The sequence below is a fragment of the Lepidothrix coronata genome, unplaced genomic scaffold (assembly GCF_001604755.1).
Source record: "Lepidothrix coronata isolate B3197 unplaced genomic scaffold, Lepidothrix_coronata-1.0 Scaffold75, whole genome shotgun sequence".
Classification (NCBI taxonomy): Eukaryota; Metazoa; Chordata; class Aves; order Passeriformes; family Pipridae; genus Lepidothrix; species Lepidothrix coronata.
The window spans coordinates 5,781,995-5,809,710 of record NW_016690255.1 but is presented as its reverse complement, the minus strand read 5'-3'; the positions used below and the strand labels follow the sequence as shown (position 1 = coordinate 5,809,710).

Genomic DNA, 27,716 nt, shown 5'->3' with positions numbered 1-27,716 from the left:
GGGCTCTGCTCAGATACATCTTGGAGATTTTTTGTTAGCCAGTTATTCTTTATGCCATTCTCACCATATCCTAAAGACATGGGTATTTTCAGGCAGCATGTTGGAGACAGGAAGAAGTTGTGGTTTAAGTTCTTCAGCTCTCTTCAGCTGAGTATGTTTTGAGGAATTTTTCCTTCTTCTGCATGTTTAAGGGGACTTGAGGCTTGTCTGCATTTTAAGACTGGACAAATAAGTAGGGAGTTGTAAATGTTTTTCTGACCCTCCTTCCTGCTGAACCAAGCAGAAATTCTATAGCAATGAGAACCTGACCCATTATTTTGAATAGTGATGTTAATTGTACCTCATCATCAATTTCCTAATCAGGTCATGCTTTATTTTGTTCGGTTTAAATTATCATTCAGATTTGGTTAACCCAGGAATGCAGAGCAGTGACATTATATACTTGGTTAATTTAAATATCTTAAGATTCAGCAAATCGACCTGTAAATATCAATACCAGAATGTTGGAGTGGCTGCAGCATTCTTTCAGCATTATATAATTTTTATAGACTTGATTGCTCATATTATTGTGGGGGTTTTTTTGGTATAGTTCTTCTCATTTGTTCCCAGGAGAAATTTCAAATCAAAATAGCAGAGTGAGCAATATTTTCAAGTGCTTCAAATGGTAAAGAAATAGAACAATTTCACGAGAAGTTTTCTTTTTTTTTTTTTTTATTTGCGTATCCAAAAGAAAAGCACATTTGAAGTTTAATAGCAATGTATATTCTTCAGGAGTTATGAAAGGTTCTTTGACTCCACCCAGTCAAAAGCCCTTTTGGTAATCAGCAACCTTTCCATGATGTGGAATGGATTCCCCACTTCCTCATGTCAAACAACACGATTTTGCATTTACATTTATTTTCTTGCAGTTCATGTGGTATTAAAGCCTTCTCCTGTATTTCAGTATTGCACTTAAATACAGACTGGGTTATAAAATTAGATGATCATTCTTGCAATGATTAGTCTGCTTGAATTCTTACAGTGTGTCCAGTATCCTTGACATCTCATTGCTTGTCTGAGAGTCTCTACCCATCAAAGAACTGGTAGTTTAATGAGATGGATTGCAAAAATTTGTTTTTCTCTATTTGCTGAAATGCTGCCAGTTAGATTGGACCCACCAGGTCTTTGTGGGCTATAGAGAACCTAGGTGGCAACCCATCTCACCTGGCCTCTTGCCAGTCCTGAAGGACTTGCAGCTTTTCTGTTTTTTGTCTCGTAAAAGGCTTTGTGCTTCGCTGGTAGTAGCTACTGTGTCAGGACCATTCTGGCAGATCTGCTGGCAAGTTAATTATCACTGGGTGTGTATGATTTTTGGGGGCAAAAAACCACTGTAAAGTGCTAACTGTGTGAAGAATTTCAGCAAACAATTTGTCACCTGCAAGTGAAATACTTTTGTTGGCCTAGTGTGGTTTATGCTGAGCCAATGATAATTTTTTTACTTGCTCCCCACACCATCTCTACTTAGTATAAATTAGAACTTTTTAGTAAAAGGATAGATTAGTAATTAACCCTTGCAGAGTGCCATGGCAGTGTACTTGGCATCTATCTTATTTAACATTAAATGTTCTCTGGATGTCTCAAGTATTTGTCAAGTTTCAACTCAAGTTGGGACTTAAACCTGAAGTACTAATGTCTTTTGGTTTTTGTTCTCATGCAGTGTGTCTGTAGCTCATTCAGTACTGCACTCATAATAACATGGTCAAAGTTGATACATAGAATGTATCTGAATAAAGATGAAGGAAAATAGAAGTTAAATCAAAAGAACACTTTATTTACAATAAGTAGCCTCCTTTTAGTAGGAGCAATTTTACCTCTGCTATTAAGCTTTTGGTTTCTCTTCTGTTTTTTATCTATGTGATTGTTTTGCTGCCTTTCATTATAACTGATTGGGTAGCTGACTTTTCCTTTGGAAAACAATGGAATTTTTTCACATTAAGCCAAAAGCAAGGAAAGACTGCAGAAAGTCAGGACACAGTCAGAACACAACCTTGTTTTGGTTTTGGAATAGAATATGTGGAATTACAACTGCAGGAAGAGTTTGAGAAGTTTCAGAGGAATTAGAATTTTTTCAAAACATCTTCTGTTTCTATTCACCGTCTCATCTAACTAAAATTCACTTTTGTGTTTCAACTCCTGTCGTATACTTTTCTCTTGCCCTGACAAATACAGTCTTGCTCATATCCATGGAAAATGCTCCTGCAAAGATTGTTGTCCCAGCTTGTCACTAAAGTTGGTGATGAATGTTGGCATGACTGGTTGATCAGAGACAGGAGCTGATATTTCAGAGAGAAATGAGATATGATAGGTAGGAAATGAATAGGTCTTGAAAGCAAAGGCATGCAATTTATGTGCTAGAGATTTTGTTATGGAGGAAGGAGAATTGGTGGAAGGATTAGAAGAAGAGTGACACGAGCAAACTTTCCTTAGCTTTGCCCTTTTGTCACCAATGCTTTTTCTGGAGAGCCCCTGTAAACATTCTCTGGGCAGTCACAGTATCCTTCTCAGAAGTCTCCCTTGCTGTTTTATCTGCAGAAACTTGCAGTGGTGAGGTTAGGTTATTGTTCTGACTTACATCTTTGGATGGTTTTCTTGCACTCTTGCTCTCTTTTAATGTTCATCTCGTGCCTTCTGAGAGACTACAGGGCTTATGCAGCTGGTAAAGGGAGCCATTGCTAGCAGCCCTCTCTGCAACAAGGCTTATTCATCAGACTTTGCATATGGGCAAAACTGGCATACTTAACCCTTATCTCACAAGCATCCTTTCCAGTCCTCTGCCTACATGTTTGCCTAGTGATCCAGCCTTAAAATTACCTGGATGGCCTCCTCCATAAATCTTGCCCCAGTCCAGCAGTCCCTGTCAACCCTCTGCTTAGCAGTTTGTTGTTCTGGACCTCCCTTTTCTGATCAGTCTCTGCAGCCTTTTCCTTAGCCATAACCCCTGCAGTATAGCCATCTGTCTAGCTCGATGATACTTTTTTACTTGCAAATCCCTCTTCATCCCTGGTGAGTCATGTAAATCATTTAGCACACTGCTTGTGTACAGCTCTTTCATAAGCATATAAAGAAAGACAAAAAATGGAGATTTTAGAACACAGCAGGGTCAATGGAGCCAGGAGGAAGGGGTATGCAATGAGGTGTGGTGATAGGTTATAGAAAAGGAACACTGGTATCCTGCACTCAGAGAAAGGTAGTCAACCTCAACTACCTGTGTGGCAGATTAAGAGGAAAAAGGTATAATAGAGCCTTCTGCCCCTGCAGAGCCACTTCTGGCTTAAAAGGATTTTTTTAGCTCATAGGCATCACTGTATAGGAATAGATGAACTCTTTTCTGGATTATTTCAACAATGCGATCACTTGTCATGAGCACTGAGCTATGTAGGGCCTGGTGGCTGTGGGGCTGACTGATTGCAGGATATGGCTGTTAGTGCACTGACCTCAACCTCTGATACCTTTGGTACATAAGGCACAGGTAGCTCAGCTCAGGGCTGGCCTCTGTGCCTGACCGGAGGCACCCTCTCCCTCAGTTTGCACAGTGGTATCCCAAAGGGCTCATACTGAACAGGAGCTAATAAGCCCTGGCAGCCCAGCATGATTCCTGTGCTGTGCTCCACCTTTTCCCACTGTGAGTTTAGTGGGGCCCTCCTTGTTGGGTGCTGGGGCCACAGGGTGTTGTGGTCCTGCTCTGAGCTCATCCTGTTGCTGGAGAGGTGATGAGCACTTGTCACACTTCAGTGTGGCTGAGTTTGATCCTGTGTTGGTTCTGCAGAGATGAACAATCTTTCTGGAACATTCTTGGCCCAATCAAACAGATAGATGAGAATGAAAATCCCCCCTAATTGTCCATAAGTAAACCATTACAGTTTTAGAGGAATGTTTAAGGAGAAAAAAAAGTGTTACATTTTGAGCTTCAGCTTGATTTCTCATCATGATTGGCTTAAGCCCAGAAGTCAGACACTTAATATTCTTGCTGATTTTTTAACTGTTGCAACTCTGGACAGCCTTTTGATCTGTACAGATGTCATCATACACTTTGTGAAATTCTTACCCTCGGCAGCCTTCAACAGCCAATTCTATCATCATCTGCATATTGCAGGGGAAAGTGTTTTCTTTCAACAGTATTTCTCAAGGCCTGGTAAGCCTTGTTTTACTTTAGATTTAGTTTAGATTTGATCAAGTTCTGTGTCATGCTTTGTAGAGATTGCAGAGTCCTAGAATGGCATGGCTCTGTGCACCTAGAATAAAGACACATGGTTTATGGTATTTTTCATGCCTAAAATAGCGAACAAATACTAATCCTCACAACATATGGAAAGGCATCTGTTTTGAATCTGTGAAGCTGAGGAGGGGCGGGGGGAATTAGCAGAAACCTGGAAGAGAGTTCCACCTTTCAGCTAGAGTTGTTGGTTTGTTAAATGATGTGGCCAGATTTCAAATCAGAGGACACTTTAAAACCATGTGAAACACCTGACCCAAGCTATTTCACAGAGGATTGTTTCTAATTATTAGTGAATATCTTAGATGAGCACAAGTTGGAAGTAAAATTGACTCAAAGCATTAAATCAAGAGAAAGTCTCTTACCCTGACTGCAGAAGTTAGACATTATTCACATTAATAAGCACAGGAGAAGGCACATTCTTCAGCTTTGTTAAGAGGAGAAAAGCATTGGTGTAGATGTTCCTCCTAACTTCCATGAGTCTGTGGCAACTATGACACACTCAGTTATTTTTGGTTTAAAATGTTGTAAACAGTAAGATGTGAAACACCTTTTTTGACAGCATAATGTGGAATGGAATAAAATCTATTGCATCAGAGAGGTCCTAGTATGGTATGCATGGATGTTAAGCTATATATGACATAAGCTCTCTTCTTACTAGACAATTAAATCATTGTCTAGGATATGCTAAAATTCCTTTGATACTTTACTGACAAAATTGAATCTTATATCAACTACAGTTACAATTATGCTGAAGAATTAATTTGATACTCTTAACTCTTACATTATGGCATGCCTAATTTTGTGTGTGTAGCTCAGGCTAAAAGGAGTTGCAGATGTGTTATGGGAGCTAAAGCTACGTGCTGAGTTAAGACATGATCTGTGTCTGTTAAGCGTGGCTGGGTCCTGTCGGAAGGCTAGGAAACAGAATAGTCCTTAAATATTCCTTTGAATAGAGCCTAATTTTCATAGATTGGATATGTTTTACTGAGCATTTTGGAGAGGTTTACACTTGAGGTACCATTTTCCTTTTTTGATACGTCTTGAATATTGAGAAAGCTTTTATCTTTTGCTTCCTGGCTGAAGTTAAGTTTAGATGATGCTGTGAATAGAGTGTGTGCCAATCCGTAATGAAATTTCCAAGTGCAGTTTATGTCAGGCACACTGCTTTGACCTTTCTGGTTTGTTTTTGTAGGAGATGTGCAACAGCAGAGTCTAATCTTCCTCTTTCTAAAGTCAGAGCTTGTTTGGTGAGGTTTTCAAAATATTCCAATCTGATAAATCTATCTGGCAAGATTTATGAACCTGTTACTATTCCTTAAATTAACTTAAGACATCCCATCATCTTGATAATTATGCTTACACAATATCATGTTGGCCATTAATTTGATTTCATATCTAGCTACACACAGTCTTTGAAGAGTTTTATGCAACATGTGTTTGTGTACCTTTATCTGTAGTATTGAGATACTTACATGAAAATTGTTTACGGCCTTATCAGTTCTTGGTAGGGCATGATATGTCTGTATGTACCGCGTGTGATGGCACTCTGTGCTTTCCTACCCCTGCCTTGTCTTCACTGTTCTGTAGCACAGGAGAGACCTGGGACTCTTCAGGAAATATTAAGTAGGGTAGCACATTCCTCTGAGGACTATTGTGTATATAGAGTTGTTGGTAACTGTCAGCTTCAAATAGTACATACAGTCTTTTAAGTAAACAAGTACTAATCACCAACAGACTGCAGACTCTGTTAAACAGGGAGTAGTATTTATTTGGCTTGTTACAAATAAGTTTTACGTAAAGGCCTTGAGTGAAAAATGTTTTGATACACACACAATCTTACCCCTGTGTTGCTGTTAAATATTTACATTTCTATGCAAGGCTTCACCCTGGTAGTATATATATCAGCAGGCACATATAAATACATTCCATGCAGTGATTTATCAGTCTATACAGTGTTATTGCATAAGTGTACACTATACAAGTAACATGTCAGCCTGACTTTGGAGCTTGAGCTTGGTACCATATGAGTTCTCCCAAATGGCTCTAGGGTCCAGTAAACTAACAATTTATCTGGTGTCTCCATAGTGGAAGGTTTTCTGTGCCTGATCAGTGACTGACTTGATCAGTTGCTACTGAAGCAAAAATGTCTTTCAAGAGCCTTGCTAAGCTGTGCTCAAACAGCAGTTGCATCTCTGCAGCTAGGGCAAGCCAGAGCTATCAGTTCTGCAGAAGCTGCTGGAAAACACTGCATCCTTCCCTCCCGCCCTGACCAGCCCAGGTCTCAGAGGGGGATGGGGTATGACCTGTGACAAGGATTGCCCAAAGTGAAAACATCCACAAAAGCTTCAGAAATGGTTAGCAACACCAGTACAAGGCAGTACTTGCCTCACATGGGTTTTGTAGGGGCACAAGCTCTTCTTAGCTGAGCAGCTCTACTTTGCTTTCTGCTAGAAAGGTTGAGTTCGATTCCACTACTCCTTCCTACTCTCTTCTCCCTGATGAAGCTTGGCCCTGCTGTTGGGCGTGGGGCTGACGTGTCCATGGCCGCATTTTAAGGACAACATCCGTGTTTCTCTCTAACCATTTAAATGTATAGTCACTTCAATGAGGAAGACCAGGCTTGCTAACCTTCTGCTTTGTGGTCATTGTCTAGAGATGTGTTGGGCCAGGGAAACAAGCTTTTGGAAAGCTTGATGCAGTTTTAATGGCAGCTGTGCTCCACTCCCTGAAGCTTTATTTCTGTTTGTTTGTTTCTGGTGTCTGTGGAACAGATTATAAACTGAATGAACAAAAGTGGTGCAGAGCATAGCAGGGCTGAGAGGAATCCTGGGTATATTAAAAACAAATGGGAAATAAGACATTGACAAAAATCTAGAAAAAAATGGACTACAAGTCTCCTGTGAGTCGCCTGGTTGGCTTACCACCTCTAAATTATTTCCATGCAGCAAGTTCAGGGGGGATAGAACTAACAGGCATTGAGAGTCACCAAGAATTCTTTGTATGATCATAACTATTTTTAATTTCCATCTTAGAAAAAAGTGTGTTTTTTATTATTAACGGTATTTGGCATGATAGCAGCTTTATAGAGAGAAGGAGGACTATGAAAAGGATGTACCTGTCTATGTCTAATAGAGATAAACAGATCCCCTTCCTACAGGAAAAGCACCATTCCTGTTCTTCCATGGTGATCTGCCAAATGGACTGGGTGGGAAAAACTTCCCTGCCCTGTTCTTTGCTCCTGCCTGTGGTGTGGCTTTCACCAGCAGGCTCTGCTGCTCTTGGCTGGAACTGCTCCGATGCTTGTGGCAATGATACCCTGACAAAACACTGTTGACTTAAATCAAACTGGCATCCTCCCTGTAAAAACAAAGCTTTCAAGTGAGAAGTAAGTCTGATTGCTTTAATCTCTTCATGTCTTCCTCTCTGCCTTCCCTTTTAAATTAAAGTGCGCATCTCGATCTTCTGTCTTACTTGGAAATGGAAATCTGAAGGAGTGGTGGGGGGGAGTGGAGAAATAATGATGAAGGAAGAGATAAATGTAGCAAAGGTGGAAGTGATAGTTTATTCATGGCGTTACATCTCTCTTATCTTGATCTGGCCTACTTGAAGACTGTTTTTTTTTCCCCATCGAGGCTCCTTTGATGAGTGTTGATAGTTCTCTCCCACTGCTGTGGCCGCAGCCTGATCCTCTCGCCCCACTTCCCTCACAGTCAACATCCACAGGATGTATATTATAATTTGTGTGGATGGAAGTAGAAGCAGCAAAAAATAACCTTCCCTGGCATAGTAGGCAAACCATCCATCTGTTTTCCACCAGCTCCCACATCTCCTGTTTCTGAAGTTGCTGCACCTATTTTGCAGCTGACTGCCAGGCTCCAGCTATCATGCTGGAATCAACAACTCAGAGATTCTCTTCCACTTTTTATTACTTTTCCTTCTGTGAACGGCTCCATAAATCCAATGTAATTCTGAAGTTCTGCTGATTTTCATTATTACTCTTTGATTTAGAGAAGTATGAGATTTATTTCCTTTTGTTTTGTTGAGAGACTTTCAAAGGCAAGGCAATGCGGAGATAGCTTTCCGTTCTTGCTGCCAATTTTTTCATACTGTTGAGGAATTCATTTAGGCTTAGTTTTGAGGCAGGGTGTGTTGGGGCTTTTGTACCTCTCTGGTATGGCTTGCACCAACTGTTAAAGTCATGAGCCAGTCTGTCAAAACCGTGATTACCTTAAAGATCACGAGGTTATTTTCTTGAGGCTTTGCAGCCTACTCAGGCTTTTCAGGCTTTTCTATGTAAGCTCTGCTGGAGGCCTTCTTTAATGGCAACTGATTCCAAGGTAAACAGTTGTTTTCAAAAGTTAGAATTTTAAATAGAGCATCATGAGACAATAAAATTTCAAGGGGCCATGCTGAGTCTCTTAGAAGCTTTACAGTATTTTAAGTGCTTTTGTGAGATATTTAGAGTGGCACTCCCCCCCTCTTCTTAGCTGCCTCATTTGAAGCAGTTCACACAGCTTGCAACATGGCTCTGTTAAGGTTCACAGAGACTCCAGCTTCTTTCCTGTGTGACCCAGACGTTCTGTCCCCTGAAATGTGCCAGACGGACAAGAGGTTACTTTGAGAAATAGTTCGCACTTTTCCCAGACTCTGTTGCTCAGCTTCTCAAATATGTAGCTGAGGTAATGTCACTGTAGATAATAATTTGTACATCTTTTCCAAAAACTGAATGCCTAAGCTAATGAAATCAAGAAACTGCCACAAACTGATTTTTTTCTCAATTTTTTTCCTTTTGTCACTGCTTTAGGAGCATTAATTGGGGCTGTTTCAAAGTGTAGAACTGACTTCTTTGACTGAAGCAGAAGCAAAGAGCTTCCTTGCCAGTGTACGAAGAATTTGCTTGAAAGTTTTCTGACAGTAGCAAAGCACGTTATTTTTTTTTGAAGCTGAGCAAGGTTGTGTTTCCACTCCCTTGCACTGAAATTAGTGTTGGTTACTATGCGAATGCCATTTCAAATCATGTTGCTCTGTTTTAAGGCACTTTTTATCCCCCTTATCGAACTGCAGGAAAATCCTTTCTTTCCAGGTATCTTTTTCTCAGTTGTAGTGTAACGATAATGATTGCAAGGTTAATTACTCTTTGCATGGTGTTTTCTGACTATGTTAAACATTTACAATAGAACAAAGTATTCTGCTGTAGTTCATTACCATGTGCTTTCGGAGGCTTGGGTTGGAGTCAAGGATAGTTGAACCTACCGAAAGCTCTTAGGAAAACTGAAGAAAACGTAAGAGTTGCAGTGCAGTGCCTACCAGAAGATTTTTTCATAGATGGAGGTGGAACTGGAAATGAATCAGGTTATTCCCAGTTTGTTGGATCTCCTACATAGTCAACCAGAGCCTCACATGGGGAGCCACTGCTTGCACCAAATTGTGTGTCTTGTTCTTGCTTGGTGGAATTTACACTTTGAGGTACTTACAGGTGTCAGCAGAGGCGAGCAGAGAGTCTTCTGTAACCTGACAGGTATGCTTAGGGAGGCCCAAGGTCAAATGTTTTCTTCAAAGGTGACAGAGGCGGTTTTCCATACTCAAGTAAGTGCTCTCTGTTTCGGAAGGCTTCTTGTTAGTGTTCTCTGATCAACTTTTGCTTCCCCCCCACCAGTGATTTAACTTCTGCTTAAAGGAAAAACATTTTCAAATTCTTATTTCTTTCTGGCTTTGATAGCGATTTATTGTTCTTATTGAAAACTTAGCACCTTTTACTGCAATTAGAAATAGGAACAGAAACTCTCTAGAGACAGAGTGCTGTGCAATAGTAGAAACTGTGAAACAGGGCAAGGTAGAATAGAAAACAAGTCATAAAATGGCCAGGCAACCTGTGTGCTGTACAGCTGCACAGAAGTCTTCAGTCTTTGCCTCAACATGTTGAAATGAAAAAAAACCAGCCAAAAACAAAAACAGAAGAGGAGGAACAGAGCAAGAGAAGGAAACAGATGTGACTTTCTAACAAACTGCCTGAACATTAATGCCAGTCTCCCTGCCTGATCCAACCACTGACTTTAACCCTGCCCTAAGTCCTGTTCCATACTCAAGAGCTTCAGTCTTAAACTGAAAAGTGTATTTGTGCGTAGCCAAACCCATGATTTTCTCAGAGGTACTACACACTGCATAAAGAGATGTCTCCTTTGTTAGTAATTTCTTATCCTTGGTAGGATAGTCCTGGCTGAAGTACAGTTTTCATACCTTCCCAGTGACTCTTGCTTACCCCAGCTGGAGGTGGAGTTGAAATGACAGGCAGATTACACCAGCTCTTCCCTGGCATATCCTGTTTTTTTCAGATATTTAATTTAAGGCACAGTCGTCACTTGGGATAAATGTGAGACATTCAGTGCCAGCAACAGGGCAGGCCTGGCTTTGGTTTAATTTAACCAGACACTGCGATAGACTGGTCTCAGGGGCAAGGAGGCAGTGGGGCTTGTATCACCAGCTCTCTCAGCTTGCATCAAATCTCTCCTTGAGATGTCTCCTTAAGGACTCTTCTCTCAGGCACCGGATTATAGTTTACTGAAGCCCATCACTTTCAGTGAAGATTGCGAAGAATGTAATTGGTTTCATTTTACACAAATTCAGTGTGAATTGGATGAATTACAAATCTGGTGAAGCATCAGGTACCCCGATGCTATAAAGAAACATAAGTTAATTTTTATTTCAAGATTCATTCTTTTTAAATATTTCAGGTTGATTTTTCTATCTCTTTTTTTGTTTGTATATTTTTTAGGTTGGAAGCTGCCTCAGGACATTATGTATGCTACTGTAGTGGCATTTCTTAGCTAAGCTCAAGGGAAGTTTTAAGAGGTTGCTGCCTCCTGAGAGTGTAACTCAGTAAGACAGTGGCTTCCTTGGTGAAGTCAGTGCAAGAGCCTTCTGGCTCTGCATCTGCCTGCCACCAGTGAGGTTTTGGCAGAACGACTGTTGGCAAGGCTGAACTGCTGAGCCATCGCTGAAGATATCTGTGTGGAAAAACAACTCTACAGGGAAAAAAATACTGGATATTGTTACACTCGATCAGTTCAATTATGTGTTTTATAGGATGGTGGCACAAAGAGTTGTGGTGGCTAGCTGTGGTGTGAGTCCATGTGAGCAGGACCCTTTAAGCCTCAGCTCAGTGCCCTAGCCAGCAATCACCACATTCCTGCTACTCAGACATCTGAATTAAAGCACTAATGGAGAGAGTGTGTTATGGAAATACCTTAAGCCAACCAAGACACAATTACAGGCTTCTGTGACTTCCACCAGTTGTCACGTATTCCCCAAGTTAAAGTTTTCACATTAAAATACGTAAATGTTAAATTAATCAGACTGATTACTGCATTCATTTTCAGAAAGATGGTTAGCTGTTGGTATTTGTGGATTGCTGATTCATCTGGGAGATGCAATGAAGCAGGGAGTGTGGATACCTCCATTGGAAAAACAGGCATTTAAAGCCTTTCTTCTCTTCAAATATACACATAACAAAAAGACTTTCTGAGAGGTATTCAGTGCTGGTTGAAAGCAGAAGGTGTGTTTGTGCTGTACGTTGTGAAATGTATTTACATCCCTTTTTTGGAGCTCAGTGGGAACTGTGCTGTGGTTATTTATTGGTCTGCTTCAACAGCTGCTGGTTGAAATTAAAGAAAATCTATTGCCACGATTTGCAAAAACATTATGGATTGCTTGTGCTACAATGAGTTATGAGAGGTAATTTGAGTGAAGCCCAACACATATCGGTAGCTGTAGTATGTCATGAGAAAACACAGAGTTTGCAATATTCAGATAATCAATATGAATGGATCTGCAGTTTCTTAAGATATAAAAATAGTTTTGTTTGAACTGATCTCTCAGTTTCCTTTGGGATTTCTCAGGCCTGACCAAAGGGACTGAAGACTCTATTTTCGTATTTGAGTCAGTGGTGGTGACTTCAGCTGGTGCCTTCCAGCCACTCTTTCCTGTCCTGAGCTGTACAAATACAGGTGTTTTCCACTATTGTGAAGTATTTCCGGGAACTTATCTGGCAGAAAAATATTTGGAAAAAAGCAAAGAGCATTACAGCCAGTGCTGATCAGTCCACCTACCCTGTAGTTTAAGCAGACACGTCCCCAGATTCCCATTTTTTCTGGCAGCTTGCAGTTCTCGGTCAATTTTTTCAGGTTCATCTTCAAAAGGAAGAAAGGAGGTTGTCAAAAAAAGATTTGTATGCAAGTCCCTCTGACTGCAGGCAGCATACAGTGTGGGAAGCCCTATGAAAAGAGAAAGACCTGCTCCTGAACACTTGCTTATGTTACCTTGCTGCAGCAGTGAACCTTTGGCACTTTGTCCACATCTTTTCTGTTCCCTGGAAGCCTTGCTGCTGGAAGCTTTGCTCTCCTTTTTTCATTTCTTTCCTCTGAAGTGGCTGGAGAGGCCACGTCTGAAAGGACAGTCCTTGCAGTTATTGATAGGTGCAACTGTTGTCTCATCCAGGATGTTCCTACTTGGTCTGCTGACTGTAGTGACAAGGCTGTGGCACACAACATTTCAGAAAAATGAAGAATGCTGAATAAATAAAAGTACATAACATAAAATGGAATTTGTAGGTCATACAGGCAGCTAGCCAGATAATAATGTGTGTGAGAATGTGTGCGTAATTATGTTGTTTCAAAAGTAGAGCAGGGACTTTCCTTGCATCATGTTTAATTTTATTCTCCACATAAAAATATATTGTTGGAATTCACTTGGCATCTTCAGTGATATTTTAGTTTACCATTGCATGTAAGGATAATTTAACAGCTGGACAATGGAAGTCTTTTTCTGCTGTGTTTGGTACTGATCCTCATCAGTGGGATACTGTGTTTGGTTTTAGTTCTCTCACTTCAAGAGACAAAACTGAAGTAGAGAAAATTCTGAATTATAAAAGATTTCAAGTAGGTAACCATAGAGAAAAGACTGAAAAAAGGAGACCAGAAGGGATGTAAGTCTTTGATATGCAAAATGTCGATATTTAAGGGTCAGCAACCAATGGCTTGCCATAAGTTCCAGAGGAATCAAAGAAATCAATTTAATGTGCTACAGAGGTGATTTCGGCTAAAAGTCTGTAAGACCTTTCCATTGCTGAGATGATAAAACATTATCAGTGTCTACCTGAGGGTTACTCAATGCAGTATCCTCACAAGAGGTGAGAACAGCTTAGATAATCATCAGTGATGGGCAATGTGCATGCGCTTGTTCCTACCTTAGAGTAGGAGGGTTAGACTAGTTTAATATCTAAATTCTTCAGCCTCATATTTCTATGTTTTTATCCATGAAAAAAAAAACCCTCCAGCACCCTGTGGCTAAACCAGAGGACTTTGTTAGATCACTGTCTGCTTTCTGTGTCTAATTTTATCTCTGTCTGCACTCAGTCTTGCTCTCTACCTCCGGCCACATGTTCTTGCCCACTTCCTTGTGACAGTTCTCCTACAGCTGCATGGTGACCTAGACTGCAATGCTGACCCAACAGGAAAGCAACCCAGTAAGAGGGATTAGTTTAATGTAATTTATTCAACTTATGTAGCCATTCAGTAGATACAATGTAAACATTTATAGTGGTGATAGCTTATACTTACATACTGTGTCAGGAATGTTGATTAATGGACAATGCAGGATACAGCATCAAGTCTTCTGAAATTTTCTTTGGGTTGAAGAAAATGATTTTGGGAAGTCATTTCACAATTTTATCTTGTTTCCTCGTCTGCAAAATAAAAATATTTGTCTAACTTGCAAGAAGTGTTGTATGGCATTTTGAATTAAGTTTTTAAGAGTGGGTGAAAGTCTGAAAATACTGTATTTTTTTTAAAGGTCAAAACAGCATTTTCTGATAATTGTGGTACAAAATTAACTTGATCTGACACAAATTTTTATCTCTGTATGCCACAATAATTTGTCTCCTGTCAACATAGGCAGTAGAGTCAAGGTATCCACTCAAAGAGGAATTTCTTAGACATTTATCATATTGAATGCAGTATTTTCTTATTGTTATTCTCACTGTATAAGAAGAGTATTAATATTTTCCCAACAGTTTTTGCCCTCGCTCTGTAGCAGTTTGTGGTCAAAATGCATTGAGTACCACAGAAAGGGTGCAAAGGTTTGAACATTTCAAAAATGCAAGCTGTAATCAGGGGACTGCGATCATGCTGTCTTTCTTCTGCGCAGAGAACTGAAGAGTTCAGAGCCCCATGAGCTGTAAACACACTGTGTCATCCCTCCCTAGGCTCTAACAACAACATGAAAGTCCTGATTGGTGTTTTTGGCACGTTTTCCTGAAACCTTCTTGGTGTTGAACCTACTAAGGCAAAGGAGTAAACAGCTTTTGATCTTGCATAGCTGCAATGGGAACAAGAGTCTGGAATACAAACACGAGTTCGAGTTGGTTTTAGGAGCAACACTTGGTAGCCCGTGGGGAAGAGTTGTGCTTTTCCATTGGCGGCGATAGACTGCGTGCTGGTAAGATGTGTCCTGTAAATAGGTCTGATAAGTGTAGGCTTCCTCCTGAATTGTGGGAGTGTGTAGTATGGTCACATAGGGGGTTTGGTACACAAAGAAGTCAGGTTGGCTCTCATATATTAACAGTTGTGTCAAATGAAGCTGTAAATACCAAGCTCATACACTTGTATGATGCTTTATGTATGGTTTGGCCAGTGCGGTGCAGACGTTCTGGATTATAGCTTGAAGCTGACACTGCTCAAGACTTCACTGAAATGTCACTGTTTGATTCTTCCTGAAGTTCATATCCAATTTATGGTGTGTTATCATTCCTGGATTATAGTTACCAACTCTTACAGTCTTCCTCTGTAGTCATGCACTGATTTGCATTTTCTTCAAAACCTGCCTTCCAAGGCTACTGATTATAGAAATACTTAAGAATTTTGGTCTCACTGTAAAAAAGGTTAATTTCCAGCTCTCTCAGTTGCAAAGAAAAGCTTAAACACATGATCCCTGAAGGCTTTGAAACTAGATAAAATTAAAGAAAAAAGATGTAGGAATATTTAAGCTCTCCTGATGTAAGTGCTGCCACGGTTTTGGAATAGTTTGAAGTGGTAACTCATGTTATGTTGATTGATTCCATATAATATTCATTTGTTAAATATCTCTCTGTGTATTTGGCTGTTTTTATTTAGTGCCAGTTTCAAGACTTAAAATGCATGACTCCAGGCTCTGGGCATTTTTTTCCATTGATGACAGTATGTTCAAATACAGAGAATAATATTAACAACAAGAAGTTTTTTTCTTCACAATCTTACTGATAATGCCTGTAAGTATATTGGTAACTTTTTTCCTGAATTTTTCAGATTTTCTGAATAATACCTTTAAATGTAATTAATAGGCTGCTTACCTCTACTTCACATTCTCTCCTGAAAGTTGCTAGCCAAAATGAGTTGTTACTGTAATCTCCCCAGCATCACATCTGTGCTCTGTACCAAGAAAGTCTTATGTCATAACTGTTCTTGAAATGCAGTTGAACGCCATCTGGATTTTCCAGTTAGTTGTTTGCATTTATGGCGAGCACTAGGAAATCCAGCAAGAACTCTACCAGACTGTGGTGAGAGAGGGCCAGCCCCCAGACAGACCCAATGTGCAGTTTCAAGAATTTCCTATAGAATTTTGATGATAAGAGAACTGCTAAATTTGAACTAATGAGAAATAAATGTAGCTTGAGAAGTCATTGACAGATCTAAATAAACTCAGTAAAAAACTCCTTAGTTCTGCTAAACTGTAATGCAGTGTCTTGACAGCTGCTCTTGAAGCTGCTCTTCTGATCAGGAGTTCCTTTTTAACCCTTTTTTGCAAATTTTCTCTTTGGGAGAGAAATCAGAAAGTTTTATTACATGTAGTGAACCTACAAACAACAAGATGCAATACGAATTCTAAATTAGTTTAACTTGGCAGCACCTTTTTCTTAGTTATTTTGTGACTCCATTAATGTGCCATTATTAACTTGATGGTTTTTATGTAAGCCAAGTTCCCTGTTTTAAAAAAAATGAAAAGGTGATAGTTCCTCTGTAGCTGTATTTCTTACCAGGCAAGTGCAAACGTGGTGATACAGTGATATGGCTATCCTGCTTTTAATGTTAGGCCTCTAGACAATACTTCACTACAGGGTGTAGACATGCTGTTAGAGGATCATGTTTCCATAAAACAACAGAAGCTTAAGTTAGTGCATTAGGTTTGCTAAAACACGTTTGCTTCCCCATCTTAATCTTGTTTTCATTGGATACAATCAAATACTTTATAATTCAGATAACAAAGTATGTCAGCAAGTAATTGTATTTGCAAATTTCAGGACATAATTATGTGAGCATATGCAAAATTGTGGGCAAGGAAAGGGTAACCCAGTTAAGATAGGACTGAAATTTTGACTTATTATATATACACATTGTTTGAAACAAAGATGGAGAGGTAATACTTTCCCTGGAAAGAAAGAAATCAGTATGGGTTTGGCATTGCTCTTTAATGTGCTTTGCCAGTACAAAGGACTCAAGGTTTTTTTATTATTTTGATCTTTTTCCAATTAAAGTTTTCTTTTTGGAAAGGTGACAGAAATAATTTCAGAACAAATTGAGAAATAAGAGCTGTACTGATATTAAGGCTTTTCTTCTGCTTAGAAATTAATATTTAACAGCTGAAGTGAAGAGGCTGGAAAATAAGTTAAAATAGGAAATCAGGAAAATAACCTGACCTGTCATTAGTATTCAAGTATTCTTCAAGTATTCTTCCTTTAGTCTTTTCTGTCCTGACTACAAGCCCCCTGACCAGAGCTGAGCTTCTGTTCTAGGGAGAGGGATGCTGTTCCCCCATGAGTCTGGTACATTTTGCCTCAGAATGGGTCAGAGAGGCCACTTCAGAGGGACTCCACATGCCAACTCCACACTGCTCCTAGCCCCAAGGTAGCAGCTGAGCTGAAATCTCTAACTCCAATTCCATGCTCAGTAGCACTGGTTATGCACTGGGTGGTCAGTTTGGGTCTATTTTTAGGATATGAATAAGGATTACGTGTTTCAGCTGTCTGCACCTTTTGTGTAACACCAGCCTTCTTTCCTCATTTAAAGTCTGAGCTGACAGAGAAATGTGAGTGGAAAAGGTTTCTGAAATCTGTGGTTTCTTAATATCAGAATAGTAAGGTTTGGGTTAGATTGCAAGGCAATCTGACACAAAAGTCTCGCTTATTGCAGAATAAAGTCTCTGGAGTTTAATTTTATTTGCATGCCACATTCCTTAGAGCAAATAAAAAGTGTGAGTTTTGAAATGGTTTAGATGGATTTTTCCCAAGCCTCAACAAAATTGGTGATCTTATTGTTCATAACTCTGTTAAATTCCATACTTGGACTGTAGATGACAAAGATTGCCTCTGCACCTCCCACAGCTCTGTTAAGTCTATATACATAGTTTATTCTGTCAAAAATTTTTTTTCTCATCAGGGCTTGTCGGTGCAAGTAAACAGTTTTCACTGTTATGGCAAACTCTTCTGTGACAGCCTCAATCTTTACCTGTTTCTCTGGTGAAATCTGGTATAGTACATTTTTGATTTCCATCTGATTCCCTGATGATATTTAGCCCTATTCTCTGCTGTGCTACTTCCTGCTGCTTTAGCAGGAACTGTTGCCTTGAGCTTTCCATCTTCAGAAGCTGCTCCTCTGTTATTCCTCTCTTGTGAATACATCCTGAGATTGGAGCCTGTTACAGAAGGAATAGTGCAACCATATACAGAGAGGCTCTGTTTGGCCTGAAAAGGTTGCAATCTAAAAATGAGCTTGATGATGTCTAGACAAGACTGTAAGTATTTAGTACCTTTACAGTGCTTTGCATCTTCAAAGCACTCTGCAAACATTAACTGATTAACATAACTGCGCCATCTGTTTTGATGTTTACATTTTGTGCAGGCAAAATTCCTGCTTTGCTTTATTACCTCTTGCAGGTATGTGGCTGTCATTATTATGGCCCTTTAGAGGATGGTAAAGTCAGGTCCATGCATGTCTACAGTAATATTTTGCCTTAAAACTCAAGCCAGTGCCATTGGGGCTCCCCTCTCTGACCTGGCTATGACGGTTGGGATTACTTCCCTCTGAAATTTCAGCCTCTAGTCTAGAGAAATTGTTGTTCCCATGGCTGCCGGAGGCTGCTGCCTCCAATGTTGCTTTGCTGCTGAATTTAACTGTTTTCTCCCCAACTGTGGACAGGCAGGGACACATCCAGCCATGTGGGAGCTTCTCTGCAGAATGCTCCTAGATAGGCAGCTAAAATATCGTCTTGGGCCGAAAAAGTGATAGAAACCATAAAGATAGTGAAAAGAATAGGAAACCTTTTGCTTAGCTTTTGGCAAAAGGTTGTTTTTCTCTCCTACTCCAAGAAATGTAATTTTTTTTCTTCTTTTTCCTACTTGATAATGGAGATTTTTTTGTAACTTAGGGGCTGTACTGATGAACTAGTGTTAATTTTCTGTTTCAGTTTAAATTTCTTACTAAAGATTTAAGCCAAGTCTGTTCAAAGACTGATTTAAATCAAAACACTAGTAGCACTAGCAACCATCAAAGCTGAAAAATCTTAAACCAAACACAAACCACACTCTTCTTTTATGTCTTATTTTCCTTTTCTTTCCAACTCCTTCCCATTTCAATGTTTCACAGCCTGAATGGTGTTTCAGGAAGATCGCATGATTTACAACTACCTTTATTTCCAAGTTATTGCAACTTCATTTTGCAGGAGAGCTGTAAAAGAAACAGTGCTCTACTGTCAGCAGGGAGAGACCAGCAATGTTTTGATTCAGGGAAAAATTGCAAAGACACTCAGTGAGGGAAGTGAATCGTGAGAGATGTGTAGCGAGGCAGTGCGCTGGCAGACTTTTGCGTCAGTGAAGGAGTCATCCTTTAAAATCTCAGATTAAACTCAGATTAAATTGTGCCATGCCATCTTGTGGGAATCAGCCGTGACCAAGAGGAGACGTGGTGGCTGCCGGGCGCCAGGGAAAGGCCTGCTGTAGTTGCACCTCATTTCTGGATTGCTCTACGCAGAGAGGCAGACATCACGCACGGTCCTGGAAGAAGCTCTTTCACAAACTCGATGTCTGGCATAGTTCACACCATGATTTAAGTGTGACCTCAAGGCATTTGCAGGGAATATCTTTATAAAGACTATGACGAATGTGCAAGAGACTCACATGGACAAATTTGTAGTTAATAAATCAACAAACCTGCAAAATGAGGATAAAAATATGTTGAAAGGACAGACTTGGACAGGCCTAGATGATGGGTGTGGCTTTTCTTCACACTAAATATTTTTGCAGCATTTTTTTGTTTGTTTGCATACTCGCTTCTGGTAAAGACATTTTGCTATGCTTGAAGGCTAGGATACAGCCGTGGGAACAAAGCTCTGACAAAATGGAATTCTCCTGTGTCAGGCTGAGGTATCAGAAAAGCTGATGTCAAATGCCACCAGGCTCTGACTGGAAGCCTTTATAGAAAGGTTGAATGTTTTGTAACAGATAGGCTGTGGAAGTGGCTTAGGAAAGGACTATGTCTCATGGCATCCCTGGAGTGAGGTAGTCACAATTATTCTTCTTGAACAGAACTTCTCACATGCCAGAGCAAGGCTGGAAGGAGCCAGACTCAACCATGAGCAACTGGCTCTGGGTGGCCTGGCTTGAGCAGAGGGGAGTTGGATGAGATGACGTCCAGAAGTCCCTCCTTACCTCAACCCTTCTGTGGGTCTGTGATTCAGAGCCTTTCTCCTATTCCCTCCTACAGTTTCCTCCTGACAGTTTGGTTTCTTTCATGTATATGCTGTAGTCCCTGCAGTAGGTTAGTCTGGGAAGGAAGAATAGGAATACAGAGAATTGCAGATGTTGTAATAAAGTTATGTGCAGCCAATTTTACAAGATGGAAGAGTGCCTCCTATAAACCACTGAGCATCTCAGATGGAAGGAATTACGCTGAGAACATGAAGCACTCTGTTAGACTCAGTGGACTCTGGCTTTATATAGAGAATCCCACAGCAAGCAGAGTGAATTTTGCATCTGACTAACTCAATGGAGAGGAATTCTACGCCTGTCTTCCCTATGATTGCCCTTATTAGTCCAAACATTCCCCCTCCCCAAGAACATAATAGCATTTTTATGTTCTGTAAAGGAAAATATTTCATATAATCTGTGTAGATACTTCTGTCATCTTAAATGTGTTTCTTCTAGCTTTTTACATTCTTATGGTCCTATATCTCATCTGCTTTTTTAGTCCTAGTCTTTCCTCCACCCCTAAGTTTTGGGGGAATGAAACCACAGTATCAATGTCTTCAGTTAGGGTGTAATGAGATCCCATATGGGGTGGGAAACTTTATATTTTTTGGCAATTTACAAGTAATTTTGTTTTATTCTATAAAGTAATGGTGATAAGCAATCAATGGCCTTATATCTCACATGAACAAAAAGGGAGGAGGTCTCTCTTACTGCAGCACCATGAAATTTCTGGAAGTCCATATAAGATGAAAAATATTTTCATGTAGGCACAGAGGGAAGCACTGTGCAAGCATCTAATTGCAGCACTCCCTGCTGACTGTTTTTAATGTGTTGGTTTTATTAAGCATTCTTAATAAGATGCTAGACTTTTGCTTAGGCAAAAAATATAAGAGAAACAGCAGTTTCAATTCTCAGATTACTGGAGTGCATGCAGTTGGGAAAACCTGTCTGGATGCAGCAGATGAAGTGAATTTGTTCCATCTGTGAAAAATAATAATAAATTGGTTTTGTGGTCCTGCATTGCCTGACTTGCCTTTTGTGTGTGTATGAGTGTAGGCGCTTGTACGTATGGCTCTGTTACATCTTGAAGTTTTGGTTTCATGTGTTATAGTATGCATTGCATATGAAGGATAACGTTTGCATGACAAATTGCAGACCCATATGGCATGGTGTTTTAACATCCTGTACTTTTAGGTATTTTCAAGGAACTGTGTCTGAGGAGGTGAAGAGAGGAATCTGCTGGTGACTTCTCCCTACAAGTGACTTGTCTTCAAAATGCTTCTGTCAAATAAAAGTGGTCATGGTTCAGTCCTAAATCAGAATGCAATATAAAAATGACATAATTTTATATATTGATATATGGTAGCCATATGTAATTTGGTTCTATGATTCTATGATTTATCCCACTAAAGAAATTCATAGCTTTGCAGAGAAAGAGGCAGTGTTTCATCTAGTATGGAAGAATCCAGATTTACAAGTCTTTAGTGACGTGCCATTTCTGGTTGGGTTTAAGATACTGCATATCATGATTAGCCATCTCAGCAGCTCCTCTTAAGCTCTTCACAGTTACAGCCTGACTCTGACCAGGTCTGTGGTAACCTGTGGGCTTTACTAAGGATAGGAACTAGTAATGAAATTAATGCTCTTTAGTGCTTGGCTCAAATAGTTTTTAGGGACATGAATGAAGCAAGGTGTAGTACTATACAGATTTATCAGCTTTCACTTTAAATTACTTCTAAAATGCATTCCTGGCTTTGTCTTCATAATTAATGCTTCCATCCCCACTCGTGGCTCAGAAACCTTTATATTTGGGTACATGATGACTTACTTGTTCTGCACAAATCTCATGGTTCAGTTCTCACAACAGGCTAAATATTTTGCTTAAGGTAATTACCTGACTTCAAAGGAACTTTCATAGAAAAGTAATAATATCAAAAAGAGCCTATATGCTATAAATAGGGTATAAAATTCCACATTAAAGATGTGTGTATATTACAGGAATCTTCAGAGCAGTGTGAAATATAATTAGGGCCTTCTACGGAGCCATAAAATTCTCAGTAATATGTGCTAATCTTGTTTGCTTGGAATGAGGTGGGAATATACCTATCAAGACATCTTTTGAAATATTTGAATTCTTTACATCTGAACTCCCAGTCATACTTGTCTGACTTGATCTTTTCTTCCTTGTCATTTTTCTGTCCTGAAAGGTTTATTTGTGAATAAGCTTTCTCCTCTGCACGGGCAAAATCAGAAGCTGAACTTTCAGTAGGACAATTAGAATTTTAGTGAGATGTAAAGTGCTTTTTAAGAAAAGAGGAAGAAGAAGTAACATGAATAAGTTCATGTGTGATCATGTGCTCTTCACAGTGTGTGTTGATTGCCTTAGCAGTCCTGTTGTAGTTGAAGGCAAGTCAGGTCCTTCAATGTTGGGCCATTGCTGTTAAGGCCTGTTGTTTGCAGCATCTCATTCTTCCTACAAATAGAAGTCTATTAGCTAGAAAAGAATATTTCTAATTAACATACAGCTTTTCTGAGGAAAATGTGCTTTATTAATGTCCTCATTTCCCTTTTCTTTCCTCACCTCACAACTAAAGTATTTGTCCAGAATACATCTACAGGGATAATGGTTTTAATGGAAAGTATTGATTGGGTGCATAAGGGTTAGTACAGGAATTACTGGAGGAATGGTCTGCTCCCAGTGCTGGCTGTGCAAGCAGCTTGAGAATAAGGCAAAGAATTGCTTTTGTCCGGAACAGGAAAATTTCTGGTCTTTGGTCTCTGGAATTTAAAGCAGCGCTTTTGCTTGGAAGGTATTGTTGCAATTAACATTGTACAGATGGACAAACTCAGAGAAGGACCGGTGACTGAATCAGCAAATTACCGATGTAGGGAGGAAGGGACCAAGCTGTCCTGTCCCTGCAGTTGCCTGCTGGACCGATGGCTGCCCTGTCTGATTCAGCTGCCTGAACAGTTTGGAGCAGCACTGCTTTGGGTATGGTTATGTATTGAGACTTCAAAATGTAGTCACTTGGCAGAATACTGGGTTTGTAAACTTGCTGTTGTTTTAGTGGGAGCAAGGGAAACAGAGTTTGGGAGGAACTGGTATGTACATGACAATTAAAAACAGAAGTTTACACCTGTCTTGTGATTTATTACAGTACTTGTAGTAATCTAGAGCGAAACCAAAGCCAAGTTACCTGAATTACTGTTTTACATTAGTTCCCAGTTCATTTTAATCTTTATACTTCTGGGCAGACTTTTGCTCTTCTGGTAGGGTGTAAGAAGTTCTGAAATGCTCCTCAAGCAGTGCTTGCCACCGCCAGTTGCCATTGGTAGTCATCTTTGTATCTTGCTGCTAAAATAAAATCAAAGTCAAAATACACTCACTATTTTCCTAATAATATGTTCTCTCTAGGTAGTAGTTCCAGGTGGCAGTAGCACTACCTGTAGCTGAGAAGGAGAGTGGCCTCACTTCAGTTGTGCCTCTGTTATGGCAAAGCTCTATAAAATATTTTTCTATTGGGAAAAAAAATCTAATGATCTGCCATGTTCACTGTAAAAATTTCCGGAAATCTGGAAACTTCCAGGAGGAAAGCAGGCTGATTTCTTCCCAGCATGCTTGCAGGCAGTGCAGTGAAGTCTGGGGACCTGCATTTGCAGGGCTCTCCAGTATCTTGCTTGGGTATCTCCCTTGGGAAGCTGCATTGGACCAGGACAGCTCAGAAGCTTGGGGGTCTGCAGCACTTCTGGGGCACCCCAGAAGCCTTGAAAGCTAGCCAAGGGAGGTGATTAAGGAAACCCAGCTTCTCCATACTCAACCTTCTTTGAAGTCAAGAAAGCCAATTTATTTTGAAAACTCCAAACAGGACCCCTGTCATGAACAGTTTTGTTTACAGAAACTTACTCTTAGTACCACCAAAAATCAAGTTTTTCAAATTTGGGATGAGTCAAAAAAGCTCTCTGTGTGTGCATGTTTGTTTTGGGAGGATTTTTTAAAAAAATTTTTAAAATAGAAACTTGGATTCTGGAACTGAATGGATCTGGACTGAATTTTTTGATGAGGAAGGTGCATCCACACTTATTATGTGATGTCATAAGACACTATTTTCAGATTACCCCTTATTCCAGTGACTAGACATATGAATTTAATATAGGATCATTATTTTAGCATAAAAAATTTTCCTTTAATCTGGTGTCTGCAAGCTTAAGGTGCAGAGGGACCTTTGCAAATAAATTGTTCATATTGTTTAACTGAAGGAAAATAGGATGGTTGGGACCATTCAGGACATGTGTGCTTTCAAGTTCCTCCTAAATTTTTTCCTTCTGACTTAACAGAACAAAATCAGGAAAAAAAAGTAATAGGTTGATACCATGCAGACATAATAAATTATGTTTAATTTAGATGGGTTCTTCTATCTCTGCATCACCATTGCATTGTTTACTTGGGAAAGAAGACACAGCAATAAACAAACAAACAAACACAAAGACTTATGGCTAGTGACCGCCGGTGTATCACTTAGCAACATCAATATTTTTGTGCACAAATAAAGGTCTCCTGCACAGTGCCTGCTGCCAGTATGTGTGTGTGTGTGTGTTGTGTGTGTGTGCGTGTGTGTGCCTCTGTAGCACTGACCTTGTATGCAGAGAGATCAGTTTGTCAGTGATTGGTCACTCCTTAATTTGGATGTCTAGACATTTCAGTCCGCACGAGCGAAAGGCAGACATCTAAAGACGTGAGAAGAGATTCTAAGGGATACTAGGACCTTAAAATAATTCCCCGGCAAACTGCAAATGTATTTTGTTCATTTTAAAAATATATGGTGTAAGTGATTGAATGGAACACATGACTGAAGGCTTTATTTTTTATTATCACTATTAATTAATATGCTGCTTCGATGTTTTCATGGCTGTGATATAAATAGATAAAGCTTCCTTAAAGGTTATCGGCAAGTGCAAGAGAGTTAATGTTATGATTGGTCTGCTGGCTGGTAATATGTTTTCTTTATTTGCTGAGAACCAGAATCCAGAATATTTAGAAAAAAATTAACTATGTTTAAATGAACTGCCAAATCTTAATTTATAATGTTAAAACTATAGTCAGGAAGGTCCTCTCTGAGAATGTCCAGCTGAATAGAAAATTATTGTCCACCATCTGCATTTTATTCAAAACCTCTCTACGTGCAAGTGAATGTGTTTATATCCACATGTAAAAAGGGCTCAGTTCTGCCGAATGTTGAAAGACCTCAATTCCCACTGATGCCACTGGGCATTTGAGTGCTTCTAGGGCATTAGCCCTATATTTGCGAAACAGTGTCAGGCAGATACATTTACAATGGCCCGAATTTTCAGATGCACTTTAAATATATGTACAAATGGGGGCAAATGATCACCTAGTTATCATATGCATGGATGGTTGTCTTTGGGATATTGGATATTTGTATGATGAATTTGGTACAAAAAGTTTAAATTTAGAAAGCCTTTTCTATTACCTGAAGAATATTTTACTGGAATAACGAGATCTAGAATGTGATGGAGCTTGAAGGAGCCATTAGTGTCTTTTGGAGATCTGTTTTAGTTTTCTTTGGTTTTAATCCTTTCAGTCATAAATCCCAGAAAACAGCAACTGGTGCAACCAGCATGCAGAAGCAGGCCCTCTGCAGCACTGCAGCAACAAATTATTTTGAAAATAAAGTGATGCAGTTTGATTTCAGTACTGGTATTCTCTGTCCAGTATCAGAGTATTCCCATGTGGGAATAGGTGTAGCGGCGTCACAGAGAAACTTCTATTCCACTATAGGTGTGTCTGTATTACAGGCTGTGCTGGTGTGAACGGTTTAGGTAAGAATCACACCTGTAACTGAACCAAGTGTTTTGGTGCAGAAACAACAGACCAGATCTCAGAGCTAGTTTGTACTGGGAAGATTCACAGTACAGTGTTAGCGGAGTGGTTACCTAGCTGTACCTCTAGGGATGTGACACTCACACCCCACCTTCCCTCCCCCTCAAATCTGTGAGAGCAGTTCATTTCAGCAAAAGAGTCAATTTATTTTCAGGTAAGTCTTAGCTTTAATTCTGTGAGGAAATTGCACCTTTATAATAACTTCAGGTTGTCTCTCCTACAAGATTTCCCTGTTCTTTTCTAGTTTGTTTTTTCCTAATGTTAGGCTCAAATACTAATAGCAAACTGCATTACCTTCTGATTTCTGTATCAGATATAAAGAACTGCCTCCCCTGGGCAAACATTCCTAGATTCGTGTGGATGTGGAGGCAGAGAAAAAACCCACACAGACATGTGATGGCAAAGCACTAACACTGGCAGGTCTCTTGATGTACAAGTATTGTCTCATCTGGTATATCTGTCCCATTCTTAGAGGCAGGCCACAATTACTGTATATTCCTTCACCTCTCTCTTTAGCAAACATTTTCTCTATGCCACTAATTAACATACATCCATACTCTAAACCTTGTTGAACTTGCACTGCTGATGAAGCTTCTCCTGGAGCATATTTAAATGTGCCAGGAGGGCATTTAAAAACAGGGAAGAAAGTGAGGGTTTTTTTTGTTTTAGAAAACTCTCTTAAAGCACTCTTACAGAGCAAATTGTACTTTAAAAATCATTAATTAGGTAAAATAAACAGCAGTGGGGTTTTCCATCACTGACTTGCCCTTCTTATGTACTAGTGTGTTAAAATGTTTTATTTGCAGTATTGCCTGCTATTTCTTGTGCTTTTATTGCATATTCCACAGTTTTCTGCAGCATTCAACTCTGAGATGCTCATAATTATCTGAGAAGCTTACCTGACTTGTTAACACATAGTAGCAAGAAAATTATTACAAAAAAACCCTCAATGAGACGTTATGGAAAGAGAAGGCGATATCTGCTTTAAAAAAACCTGATTTTCATGTCCCACACTTGTTCTCTTATTATTTTCATTCCCACTCACAACCCCCATGCTTTTAAGAAGGGGGTTAAGAGATGTGTGCCCAAGCAGCGATCTGGCCAGGATCAGCTGTCTCCCTGGAGGACACCCACCAACTTCTCACCATGTTGCTTGACTTCTGCATCTGCGATGCCCTATTTTTGATGTAGGTCTTCTCTCTCCTTTGGCAGTCAAGCATATTATTATGGTGTGTCCTTTCGCTTGTGAGTCTTGCTTACCTAAGCCTAGATGGATCTTAGATTGCGGGCTGTTTCCTGGGTTTGCCTGCTGTGGGTGTCTTTATGGCTACAGTCATCTTCCCTGTTGGATGAACAGGAAGAGAAGTGGCGCATACAGCATGATGCAACCTCACTGCCATCCTCCTCCTGTCAGGGCACAGGTCTTCTGCTAATCCGTGCTGTGGGCTTCCTAGGGCACAAACTTCCTGGTCCTGATGCAAACACCACATTCCCCAGTGCTTACCTGTTTGTTTGTTGTCAATGTGTCCATGGTTATCAAAATGTTTCAGGTTTTTTCTTAACTTTGCTCTATTGCCCTTCCTGTTGCTTTTACTGATAGTCATTTCTGTCCATACATTCTTCAGACCAGTCTTAATAGTTCTGCTAGAAATGGTACAAAACAGAAAAAACAACATTCTAATGGGGAGTATTTGAAACTATGACTTAAAGAAGTGCAAATCAAGGTATCAGTTGAAATATAAATTGTACCTAGTGGTTTTGTAACGTCATGATTTTATGTCTGACTGTCATTT

At 39.8% G+C, this 27,716-nt stretch overlaps 1 protein-coding gene and 1 long non-coding RNA gene across 3 annotated transcripts in view; one reads left to right on the top strand and one right to left on the bottom strand.

Moving 5' to 3' along the window:
• LDLRAD4 (low density lipoprotein receptor class A domain containing 4) overlaps window positions 1-27,716 on the top strand; it is a 254,135-nt gene that overhangs the window by 165,499 nt on the left and 60,920 nt on the right. The window lies entirely within an intron of this gene.
• On the bottom strand, window positions 23,075-27,559 carry LOC108499540. Its single transcript, XR_001875573.1, has 3 exons — window positions 27,428-27,559; window positions 27,184-27,265; window positions 23,075-23,379 (listed from the first exon to the last, which is right to left on the bottom strand). It is a non-coding gene; the product is annotated as an uncharacterized LOC108499540 (long non-coding RNA).